The 12,292-nt window shown below is 52.8% G+C and overlaps 1 protein-coding gene across 5 annotated transcripts in view; it reads right to left on the minus strand.

The window, feature by feature from the left end:
- cadm2a (cell adhesion molecule 2a) overlaps positions 1–12,292 on the minus strand; it is a 319,233-nt gene that overhangs the window by 53,890 nt on the left and 253,051 nt on the right. The window lies entirely within an intron of this gene.

Here is a 12,292-nt window from a genome sequence, read left to right on the forward strand (position 1 = left end):
GAATGAAGGAGATGAGAAATGAAGGGAGGATCAGAGAGGAGATATGAAGGGAGGAACAGGGAGGAGGGGGATATGGGGGGAAGAGAGGAGAGGAGGTATGAAGGGATGAATGGTGAGAAGATTTGAATGGAGAGAGGACATATGAGCTGAAGAGAGGTAAGGAGGTATGAAGGAAGGTGCAGAGAGATTAAAAATGAAGGGATAAATGGAGAGGAGATATGAAAGGATAAGAGCAGAGGAGGCATGAAGGGAGAGAGGAGGAGAGGTGTGGTCTTCATCATTTAATGACATTCACCATGTACTCTTCAACCTGCCCAGCTAGAACCCTGTAATCACTGCAGCTGGCCTGGTGAGCGTTCCAGTGCCTCTGTGAGGCCCTCCAGTGAGTTCCCCGTAACGGTGGTGCGATGGCGCCAGTGCGGCCACCGCCATGTGCAGCTCGAGCCGTTCCCACTGCTGCCCTGGCGTTTAGCTGTGCGACACCCTGCTCTTCTGAGCATTTTAATCAGTGCAGAGGCCAGGCCACCAGCCGTGCGATAGATTTTTATTTTTTTCGCTCTCGGCTTTAAGGAATTCAATTATCAGTATTACTTCACGTCACCGGTTTTCCAGAGACAAGAAAATTACGAGCCGTTAGTGTTAAATCCCACCACCATCGCCCTCAGAGCGAAACACACGGGGAACCCAAAAACAGGTGCCACCTAACGCAGCTTGAGGGCAACGTCTTCTATCCTCTACGAATGAGGCTATGGCTCTCGATTGATTAAAACGTTAACAAACAAGGGAACTTTAATCGCTGTTACTCCGAGTCACGGGGGACCCCCGGCAACGGGATTCCGATTGGATTCATTACGTTCCCAGAGGAGCCGGGTTGGGGGGGGGAGGTAAATTGTAATGAATATTGCCTCAGACAACTGGGCCTTCATGTGTCCCGTCCAATGATTGTAATAATTTGCGAGCTGGCAGTGTATGAAAGAGGTGATCCTACAGATCAACGGAACACATATGGCCCGCACCAATTGGCCCTGTGGCTCTCCCGCACCCCCCCCCCCCACCCACAAACACACACTCCCGCCACAACTGTCCATGTCCGATTCTCCTCACTGCTATAACATATGAAAGGAGGACAGCAGGGCAGTACTCCGGTGATCTATCACCCTCCTTACGATTCGCTGGGAGCGGGGGAGCAGCTGGTCCCCCCCCCCACCCCCCCACATCAGTGACACTTCCTGGGCCTGGGTTGGGGTAAGCTCTGCTGCTAACGAGCTAAGAAGACAGATCCTCCTGACGCTTATGAGGAGGCGAAGCGAGGCAGCCGTCCATCCGTCTTCATCGTCTACCTCCCCCCCTGCCTCCGCCTCTCTGTACCCCCCTGACTGATGGTGTGTACTGTAAATAAGAACGAGTGACCAGACTCACTGGAAACGTGCCGCATGCCCCTCCAGCTCGCCCACGAGTGCCCCCCCGCTGAGGGAACAGGACGCTACTCCATCTGTGCCCACGACGGGATGCCTGCAACCCCCACCCCCCCTATGCTTGGGAACCAAGGCCTGTGGTCAGCCGACAGGCCGAATCTGCCTAGGCTTAGTTCAAAGACATGCTTTCCGGAACCTCCCGGCATCTCTGATGTGAGTGCTAAAATTATACTAACCTATTTGGAATCTAACAGCAGGCGTCATAAAGGGTATGGCCTCTGTTTCATGTATATTTTTGTAAAGTTTCAGAATACTTAGAAAAAAATATATATGTTTCATATTTCATAGAGTTGCTTGTTGCATGAAATAGTTTTATCTCGTCCCATTTAATGTTTGAAAAGTTGCTAATGTAATATTAAAATCGCTGGTCTAATAGCTGTTCTTTACTTTCAGATTGTTTGAGGGGTTTCCGTAGGTTATGTGTATTCATGCAAAGTCTGGACTCCTCCACTAGTTCTCTTGCTCCAGGCTCTTCTCTCTTTTCGTCATGGTGGCTTTTTTGCGAAAGACTTTTTTGACGGTGATGCACAGATCCTCTCGCCGTCCATGCCCGCCATATCCGCCGAGCCCGCCATGTCCGTCGCGTCCGCCGAGCCCGCCATGTCCGTCGCGTCCGCCGAGCCCGCCATGTCCGTCGCGTCCGCCGTGCCCGCCATGTCCGTCACGTCCGCCGAGCCCGCCATGTCCGTCACGTCCGCCGAGCCCGTCATATCCACCATGCCCGCCATGTCCGTCATATCCACCATGCCCGCCATGTCCGTCGCGTCCGCCATGTCCGCCGAGCCCGCCATGTCCGTCACGTCCGCCAAGCCCGCCATGTCCGTCACGTCCGCCATGTCCGTCACGTCCGCCGAGCCCGCCATGTCCGTCACGTCCGCCAAGCCCGCCATGTCCGTCACGTCCGCCATGTCCGTCACGTCCGCCGTGCCCGCCATGTCCGTCGCGTCCGCCGAGCCCGCCATGTCTGTCGCGTCCGCCATGTCCGCCGAGCCCGCCGCGTCCGCCGAGCCCGCCATGTCCGTCACGTCCGCCGAGCCCGCCATGTCCGTCGCGTCCGCCGTGCCCGCCATGTCCGTCGCGTCCGCCGAGCCCGCCATGTCCGTCACGTCCGCCGAGCCCGCCATGTCCGTCACGTCCGCCATGTCCGTCACGTCCGCCAAGCCCGCCATGTCCGTCACGTCCGCCGTGCCCGCCATGTCCGTCGCGTCCGCCGAGCCCGCCATGTCCGTCGCGTCCGCCGAGCCCACCATGTCCGTCGCGTCCGCCGAGCCCGCCACGTCCGTCGCGTCCACCGAGCCCGCCATGTCCGTCGCGTCCGCCGAACCCGCCATGTCCGTCGCGTCCACCGAGCCCGCCACGTCCGTCGCGTCCGCCGAACCCGCCATGTCCGTCGCGTCCGCCGAGCCCGCCACGTCCGTCGCGTCCGCCGTGCCCGCCACGTCCGTCGCGCCCGCCATGTCCGTCGTGCCCGCCATGTCCGTCACGTGCGCCGAGCCCGCCATGTCCGTCGTGCCTGCCATGTCCGTCATATCCGCCGTGCCCGCCATGTCCGCCGTGCCCGCCATGTCCGTCACATCCGCCGTGCCCGCCATGTCCGCCATGCCCGCCATGTCCGTCATATCCGCCATGTCCGTCGTGCCCGCCATGTCCGTCATATCCACCGTGCCCGCCATGTCCGCCGTGCCTGCCATGCCCGGCATGTCCATTATATCCGCCGTGCCCGCTGCCCATTCAGCCGTGATTCCTAGTAGCCGGATGTGTTTCTAAGCTACTTTCATGCCTTACTTTATTTCCTCTTATTCCCCCCCCACACACATACACACACCCTGATGATCAACTGTGGGGCCTATTTTTTTTTTCTCTACCTTTTAACATTTGGCACGGTGGGGATTAACATCGCCCTGAAAACCACAGCAAATTCCATCTAGCCATCTTGGGAAGGGGGGTGGGGGGTTAGAGATGGAAATGTTTCAACTGTACCCCGCCGTTGCCGTGCCAACCCATCACTGCCCTAGCGGAGACAGAAGTGTGGCTCCACCGTGGTACACCCTCCGATAAATCCCAGTGGGGGTCAGATCGGCCCCAGCAACTGTGCTTCATCTGTCATTGTGTTGGAGTTAAACTGCCCCCAAGGCTCAGCTCTCAGCAATGCCTCTGCGCCGGCTTGCGGACTGCAGCCTGTTGACCGTAGACGGGCTGTGGGTAAGAATCTTGTCCATATTTATGAGGGTAAACAGGACATATATACATCCTTTTGGGACATTGACTGGGTGTGATGGCTTGCCTGACCCCAGGCATGGAGATCTTCGGTTAGAAGTACAGGTGCGGTGCATCTTCATTAAGGCTCTGTCCTGGTGTCCCAGCACACTACCCAACATGCACCTCTTCGTGAGCAGGGACTGCAGTACAGGTTCATGGGCAAGGCCAGACTTACGCGCAGGCTAAGCTGGGCTGTAGGCCAGTGTCCTGAGTTGTAAGGGGGCCCAAAAATATTTTTTTTTCTGGTTGTTCCAGCAGCATGCTATACTGTAAGTAAGGCCCCAACAATGACTTTAGCCCACCCCCCCCCCCCGCCCTCCTGAATTTGGCCCCGGTTATGGGCTAGGTGCTGCGGAGAGGAAGTTCGTTCTGAGGCAGGAAGTGCATTTGCCAGCAGGAAGCGAGTGTCTTGGCAGGAAAGTATGCTGCAATGTTAATTTCACATTTTTAATCCTCTGTTCTCACGGGAACATGATATCTCTCTTCCCCGATATCTGCATAGTTTACACTTGGGGCAGGTTCTGGTTTTGGGGTGTGTGCGCGCCGTTCAAAGAGACCTTTATGTTCAGCGTGACGGCGTGCCCTTCCTGTGTCCCATCGCTGACGGCGACTGGGAACTCTTTTCCGCAGAAGTTGCAAACTGTGCTAGCCGAGGGGGGGGCGGACATCAAGGGGTGGGCGGTGGAGGGGGGGGGAGGGGGGAGCTGATGGCGCAGCCGAATCCGTCGACTGAGTAAGCTAATTAACCCGCGGGCACGGGGGACACGGGGACAGAACGGAACTTATACAGAACTCTACAGCTCCCCCAATCCCACTCCACCCCCCCCCCCACCCGACACCCCTGAGAATAAATCAGTAGGGAGGATTGGAGGATGGAGGAGCTCCCCACTGGACTGCATTATGCAGAAGATAAGAGGCTTCACTGCAGTGAAAGAAAAAGCCGTGAAGTGAACTGACGGGATGGAAGCCCTCCTCAGCCCCCCCACCCCCACCCCCTGTCCAACCCCCGAGATGAAAAATGTAATGAAGTGATAAATCAGGTTAGCAGAGCACGTTTCCTTTCTGGAGGGTGGGGGGAGGGGTGTATGACAAGCGCACAAAGGAACAACAACAATTAAATTACAGCGGTGGCCGATAATTGAATTACAGGGGCTTTTTAGCGTCCGGAGCGCTGCCTGAGTCGTGTTTAACGAGGGCCGTGCAAGCCGCCGATAGTGAGCGAGGACGGGAGTCCCCTGAGCAAAAAGGCGGCGATATTCTCAGTCGGCGCCTGTGCCGGGCTTGCTGCATCCCTGCTGCGGGACCAAGGCACGGCCCAGGAACCTGCCTAAGGAGAGCCAGGAGTCAGGCCCTAACCTCAAAAACCAGGGACACCTTGAAGACAGAATTTTCAGAAATTACATTTATAGATATAATATCCATATAATATGGATATAGATGTCGCGTGTGTTGAGAGAAGGAGGATGGAGTTGCCGGACAAGAGGAAAAGAGGAAGACCGAAGAGGAGATTCATGGATGTGGTGAAAGAGGACATGCAGGTGATTGGTGTGGAAGATGAAGATGCAGCGGACAGGAAGGAATCACAACAGATGATCAACAAAATACCTGGCGACCTCTAATGGGAACAGCCAAAGAAAGAAGAATACATTTATCTGTTATTAAGATTTTTGTTATAGGAACAGTTTTCTCTATAGACAATTTTGAGGCTGGTTAGCACTGTTGCCTCAGAACTCTGGGTCCCAGGTTCGAGTCTCCTCCGGGGTTACATGTGTGTGGAGTTTGCATGTTCTCCCCATGTAGTCGTGGGGTTTCCTCCGGGTACTCCGGTTTCCCCCGACAGTCCAAAAACATGCTGAGGCTAATTGGACTTGCTATATTGCCCGTAGGTGTGCATGTGTGAGTGAGTGGTGTGTGAGTGTGCCATGCGATGAGCTGGCCCCCCATCCAGGGATGTTCCCTGCATCATGCCCATTGCTTCCAGGATAGGCTCCGGACCCCCCGAGACCCAGTAGAATAAGTGGTTTGGAAAATGGATGGATGGACAATGTTGAGGCCCCTCATTCACTAAACTCTGGAGGCTCAAACCGCGTCTGACCCGACTAAACTCAGGAGGCTCAAACCGCGTCTGACCCGACTAAACTCTGGAGGCTCAAACCGGGTTTGACCCGATTAAACTCAGGAGGCTCAAACCGGGTCTGACCCGATAAAACTCAGGAGGCTCAAATCGCATCTGACCCGACTAAACTCAGGAGGCTCAAACCGGGTTTGACCCGATTAAACTCAGGAGGCTCAAATCGCATCTGACCCGACTAAACTCAGGAGGCTCAAACCGGGTTTGACCAGACTAAACTCTGGAGGCTCAAACCGCGTCTGACCCGACTAAACTCTGGAGGCTCAAACCGCGTCTGACCCGACTAAACTCTGGAGGCTCAAACCGGGTCTGACCCGACTAAACTCTGGAGGCTCAAACCGCGTCTGACCCGATTAAACTCAGGAGGCTCAAACCGCGTCTGACCCGACTAAACTCAGGAGGCTCAAACCGCGTCTGACCCGATTAAACTCAGGAGGCTCAAACCGCGTCTGACCCGACTAAACTCTGGAGGCTCAAACCGCATCTGACCCGACTAAACTCAGGAGGCTCAAACCGCGTCTGACCCGATTAAACTCAGGAGGCTCAAACCGCGTCTGACCCGACTAAACTCAGGAGGCTCAAACCGCATCTGACCCGACTAAACTCTGGAGGCTCAAACCGGGTTTGACCCGATTAAATTCAGGAGGCTCAAACCGCGTCTGACCCGACTAAACTCTGGAGGCTCAAACCGGGTTTGACCCGATTAAATTCAGGAGGCTCAAACCGCGTCTGACCCGACTAAACTCTGGAGGCTCAAACCGGGTTTGACCCGATTAAACTCAGGAGGCTCAAACAGAGTCTGACCCGACTAAACTCAGGAGGCTCAAACCGAGTCTGACCCGACTAAACTCAGGAGGCTCAAACCGCGTCTGACCCGACTAAACTCAGGAGGCTCAAACCGCGTCTGACCCGACTAAACTCTGGAGGCTCAAACCGCGTCTGACCCGATTAAACTCAGGAGGCTCAAACCGCGTCTGACCCGACTAAACTCTGGAGGCTCAAACCGGGTTTGACCCGATTAAACTCAGGAGGCTCAAACCGCGTCTGACCCAACTAAACTCAGGAGGCTCAAACCGGGTCTGACCCGACTAAACTCTGGAGGCTTAAATCGCATCTGACCCGACTAAACTCTGGAGGCTCAAACCGGGTTTGACCCGATTAAACTCAGGAGGCTCAAACCGCGTCTGACCCGACTAAACTCAGGAGGCTCAAACCGGGTCTGACCCAACTAAACTCTGGAGGCTCAAATCGCATCTGACCTGACTAAACTCTGGAGGCTCAAACCGGGTCTGACCCGATTAAACTCAGGAGGCTCAAACCGCGTCTGACCCGACTAAACTCTGGAGGCTCAAACCGGGTTTGACCCGATTAAACTCAGGAGGCTCAAACCGGGTTTGACCCGATTAAACTCTGGAGGCTCTATAAAACTTGTTTACAGATAGCTGTGACCAGTCTTGCTCCATTCCTTCAGTATACACATACTGACATCACTCGTTAATTCACTAAGTTTTAGTGGGTCAGCCACACACACACCCCGGTACCTGTACACATGAGCAGGATGGAACCGGGACAAAAGGAGCATGACAAGACCTGGACAGCGCATCCTCTGGACTCTGTTATCAGATGAAGAGTGATGCATTGTCAGCAGGTTCTGAGATACTGTATGGTAATCGGAGATGGCCTCCTCTTAATAAGGCAGCCTAACAGGAACTGGGATGGGAGCTGGGGGAGACGCGGAAACCCCCTCCCCCTAATTCAGCTCCCCTAAAACAGCCCATTTTCAACCCTCATCCTGTTTAAACATTACTGGAGGTTTACTAGAGGTCAGACATCCAAGCCAGCACTGAACATCTGAACGTCCTCCTCTCATTGTAACACATCTCATGCTCAGTTCTTCTTCTCTGCAAGAGGGAAGCTAGTGATGTCAGTCAACCCCCGAAAAATCATTTGAAACCAACAATGGGAGCCAAGAACGTAGATTTATCGAGGAATAATTTCCTAATGTAAACTTAATTTCTCTAAGTAATAAACCAGGTCTGATAGATGCGCTGATATGTCACAGGCAGATGGCCCAGAACCGAAGGTGCCGGCCCTGCTGTCAGAGAATCCCCTCATTTCGTTTGCTTCATAGTGTCACGTCTACCTTTTCTGACCTGACGGGACGGCATCTTGGCAGCGCTTTGACAAGACCGGAGATGTGATACAGTGCAGTTCTGGCCTGGAGACTCATGCCGCAGTTAGACACGAGGGTGCTGCGGTCGTGTCGGACCACTGGGCAGTGTCCGAAAAGCTGTCCCTGATGCCGACAGACGGGCGGACGAGTGACAGCTCTCTGTCCTCCAGTGGAATGCAGTGTGGTGTGCGGAGAGGGGGGACTTCCCAGCTGAAACTCAAAGCCTTTGCGTCTCAGCTTCGCAAGAATTACGGACGATCCGAAATTCGGCGCCAGCACATGACTGTTTTGAGTTTAAAATATTATGGGCAACTAAAAAAACACTGGAATGAAGAGGAATAATTGTGGCACTACTACCTGGAATATAAGTGCAAATGTTCAACTGCATGGCAGCGAAAAGCTCCGGAAGCCGGAAGAACAGTTGGGGACAGAGGACAGTGTGACATGATTTCCCGGGGACAGGAGTCAGGCTCGGAGATGAGAGCGCAGAGAGCCTGGAGTGACTGAGCGTGTGCGCCATTATAAAATGAACAACGCCGGTAGAGACGGAGAGGGAGGTGAGGAGCCGCACAGAGGCAGAAACGCGCAGACAGTGGTGGCCATCACACTGCGGAGCCCCACACAGCATTGATGTGGCTGAAAGTGTGGATGTGACACAGAGGGAGGCTGCTGGGCACGGTGGCATGGCATGGACACCGTGGTTAGGCATGTAGGTGGCTGGCATGCTAACGATCAGGTCGGCGGCGCAGAACCAAGCCTGTCGACAGGGCGTTTGACAGGAACAGGAAACTAGCATGCGGGCAGAGGCAGATTTTCGGGGGGAAACTGGACACAGTTTGGGGGAAATGGGGAGCAGCGGGTGTCGCTCAGAGGTAGTCAACAAAAACAGATCGGGGAATGGGCCACAAGCCCCTCACTCTTCTCGTTAAGGGAGTCTTGACAGATAGGTCGAATGTTCTTCAGTGGGGGGGTCGGAGCTCACGTCCGTAACCATGGCAAGGAATCAGGGAAGCAAAAGAACAGAGAGATCCTGCGGTCATGACGTAAAGGCAGGGAACGCTCGCAAATGCAGCGAGGCTAAAATCTACCTTTGGTTTAGTCCGAGATGTGGGATGTGAGCAGAGTTGGGGGGGGGTTGCAATAAATTCCACTTACATTTTATTGCCTAGGTGCATTTCGCAAATCTTGGGAGATGCGTATTAGACGACATTTGCCAGCGTGCAGTGATTTAAATCGATAGCCAATGAGTGAAGCTGAAAAAGGCAATCAAGACAATCTTGATTTTTGTTTTTCTGAGTGTCATAAATCACACTAAATAATCTAGTTTTTTTTTTTTATACAAATTATGGGAGCAAGCAAGTGCCAATCAAAGTATTATCGTTATCTTTATTGAAATCTTTGATTTCCATCTCGTTATCTGTTATAAAATTAAATGAGCCTGTGTTACGTACAGTACTCTGCATTTAGAATTTCTCATTCACCTGTCTTCCAGGGGGATATACAGGGGCGGAGCCACAGTGGCACCGGCCCCTACTGAAAGCTGATTGGCCCCAGAGTCTCCCTTCCTTTGTCAATCACTGATTCGAAATATATCATTGGCTAATGATAAGGTTGGGCTTTCTGTATGAAATATGGTGCCTTTTGTGATCCCCCTCCCCACTCACTTAGAAACTCCTAGAATTGCTCCTGGTTGCCACAAAGATGGACCTAAGCTTAGAAATAAAGTGGGTTGGAGGGTCATGAATAGCAAAGCTGAATGCTCTCCCCATTAATATGTAACTGATAGACAGAGAAGTCCCTGTTCAGCTAGAAAGGGGGGTGAGAATTGTAAACTTGCCTGGAATAGAATGATATGTGACACAGGTGGTGAAAAGAAAGTTTAAGGTTAAGTATTGTTAGACAATTTAATTTGTCTCCTATGGCGACGTTTACAATTATCTCACCAAAAATGGCGAGAGTCTTCGCGTTGAACGGATTTGATGAGGACGTCGTTCAGGGAGAGTTACACCTGAGGCGTCCGCATAACCGGCACGGCCATGATTCCTGCGTCGTCCTTCTGGAAGCGGCACTTCTCAGATCATAAACCCACGAAAGAGCCGCCCCATCCCTCAAGCCGTCAGGAGTTTACGGCTCTGTATCGTTAGGAAACCTCAGACAGGCCCCAGAACAGCCCCCGAAACATAAAACTCAAGACACATGCTATATATCTCAGCCGAGGCGTTAAAGCTGCGGGGAATGGGAGGCCAGAAGAGGCAGTTTTTTTGTGTCTATGATAAGATCATGAGGACCTTGACCCTTCGTGGGCTGGAGGTGGCAATTTTTTGGGAGGGGGGGTTGGCCAAAAAACTCACCCTGACACTTTTCCTCCACCATGTTCGGAATTACATTGGGGGGGGGGGGGTTACGCCTCAGCAGGGGACTCCGTATTTGAGACTAGAAGGTTGTCGGTTTTAATCTCAGGGCAGGCTGACTGATGGCACCATTGAGCCCTTGATCAAAGCCTTTACCACACAGTAGTATGTCTCAAAAAGGAGAGCTAGATGGGTGAAAAGAAGTACTCCGATGTATCAAATGGCGAACGGCAAATAAAGTGTCATTTCCATTTTTAATTTCATTTCATTTAGCTTCATTTCATTTCATTTCTAGAGGACTAGATCTCCTGTACCAGCACAGACATCACAGCACCACTGAGGTCATTTCACTGCTTTCAGAACTTTTTCGAAACTTCTCTCAGCACTGTGTCTCCAAGAGGCGTGTATCTGACAGCTTGATGCATGCATGGACTACGCTACAGCACACACAGGTTAAATATAAATAAACATGGCATCATCTACCCGTATTGTACAAAGAATAAATCTCCTTGGAGCAGTGCAGAAAGACTGCTGGTGGAGGGGGGGGTGGGGGTGCTGCTTATGAGCTGGGCATAATGCATCGTCACCTAAACTCTCTCCCCCGCTGCTCACAGAAATGGAAATCTCTTCTGCCTCAACCTGCCAGTCCTCATCCCCACTCTTATAAATTAAAGTCACACGCAGCATAATTGACCGTAAACATACGCATTCGTTTTCTCTCTTTAAGCCCAGCGACGACGGCTGAGACGAGATACAAGTAGGATGCTGAGTGACTGAAACGCAGGCGACAGGAGACTTGGGCCGAGATGTTGTGAGAACAGCCCACCTCCCCACCGAGACCCTGTCCGGGCAGTAGCTCGGGAGTTGTGGCCATCGCTGGCTTTAAGAAGAACAGAAGCTCGACTGAAGGTGTCTGCATCCTGCACGCTTCCATTCATCTTCCCTAACAATCAAGCCGAGAGTCAGGGCAGACAATATGCACGTAATTATAATAATTTGGCAGGTGTACTTATCCAAAGTGACAGACATCTTCAAGAAAACAGGGTCAGACAATCCCTGAACCAATGTGGGGCGGGGGGGGGGGGGGGGGGGGCAAAGGTGAACCACGCTCAGCTGATTCTGAGATTCGAACCTGCAACCCTCCCATCTCACGGCACAGCACTCTAATTCAGAGCTGCATTCCACCCCTACAATATGCACTGTGTAATATACATGTAAATTTCTGCATGTAATAAAAATGCTATGTTGGCTATTACAGCCACCGTAGACCAGAAAAGGTGATGTTCACGTGCTGTTTTCTAGAAGATACCGAAGATGTACGACCTTGGCATTTTTTATTTCAAATGTTGCTGTGGGGATGCCTGGATGGGCTGGTGAAGGAAAATATATATTTCTGTCTTTATGCTTTGCAGGGATAGCGTTGGGTGGGGATGGGGGAGGGGGCACAGTTCTGCCCACCTGACAGATGCCAGGTTTGCCCTCCCCCTCAATCTTCACAGTTTCCTTTTGGCAGTGAATGCTGCTTTCCATGAAGATCAAATGTAGCTGTAGGTGAAAGGTGGTTGAACAAGGTGACCGCTAGAAAGAGGCAGCCGCCGATATGTTCACTCTGCATGCGAGCGAAACGGACACAGAAGTGGACCGAGGAGGGTGCCGTGCAGAAGCAGGTACCACAGGCACGCAGGTCAACGCTACTGTAGGTCAATGTCCGACACCCATTAACCCCCTCCTCTCCTCTTACGATGGAAAGTCAGTGCATTCATCTCACTGCCATTCCATGTGTGTAAGCATGTCTGTAGGTGAGCCTGTGTGTGTGTGTGTGTGTGTGTGTGTGTAGCACTATTGACTGGTGAGTTCACAGTCTGTGGCATGTGGAAAAGGGTAAAGCCATTTCAGGCAGACA

The sequence above is a fragment of the Brienomyrus brachyistius genome, chromosome 18 (assembly GCF_023856365.1).
Source record: "Brienomyrus brachyistius isolate T26 chromosome 18, BBRACH_0.4, whole genome shotgun sequence".
In the NCBI taxonomy this organism is placed as follows: Eukaryota; Metazoa; Chordata; class Actinopteri; order Osteoglossiformes; family Mormyridae; genus Brienomyrus; species Brienomyrus brachyistius.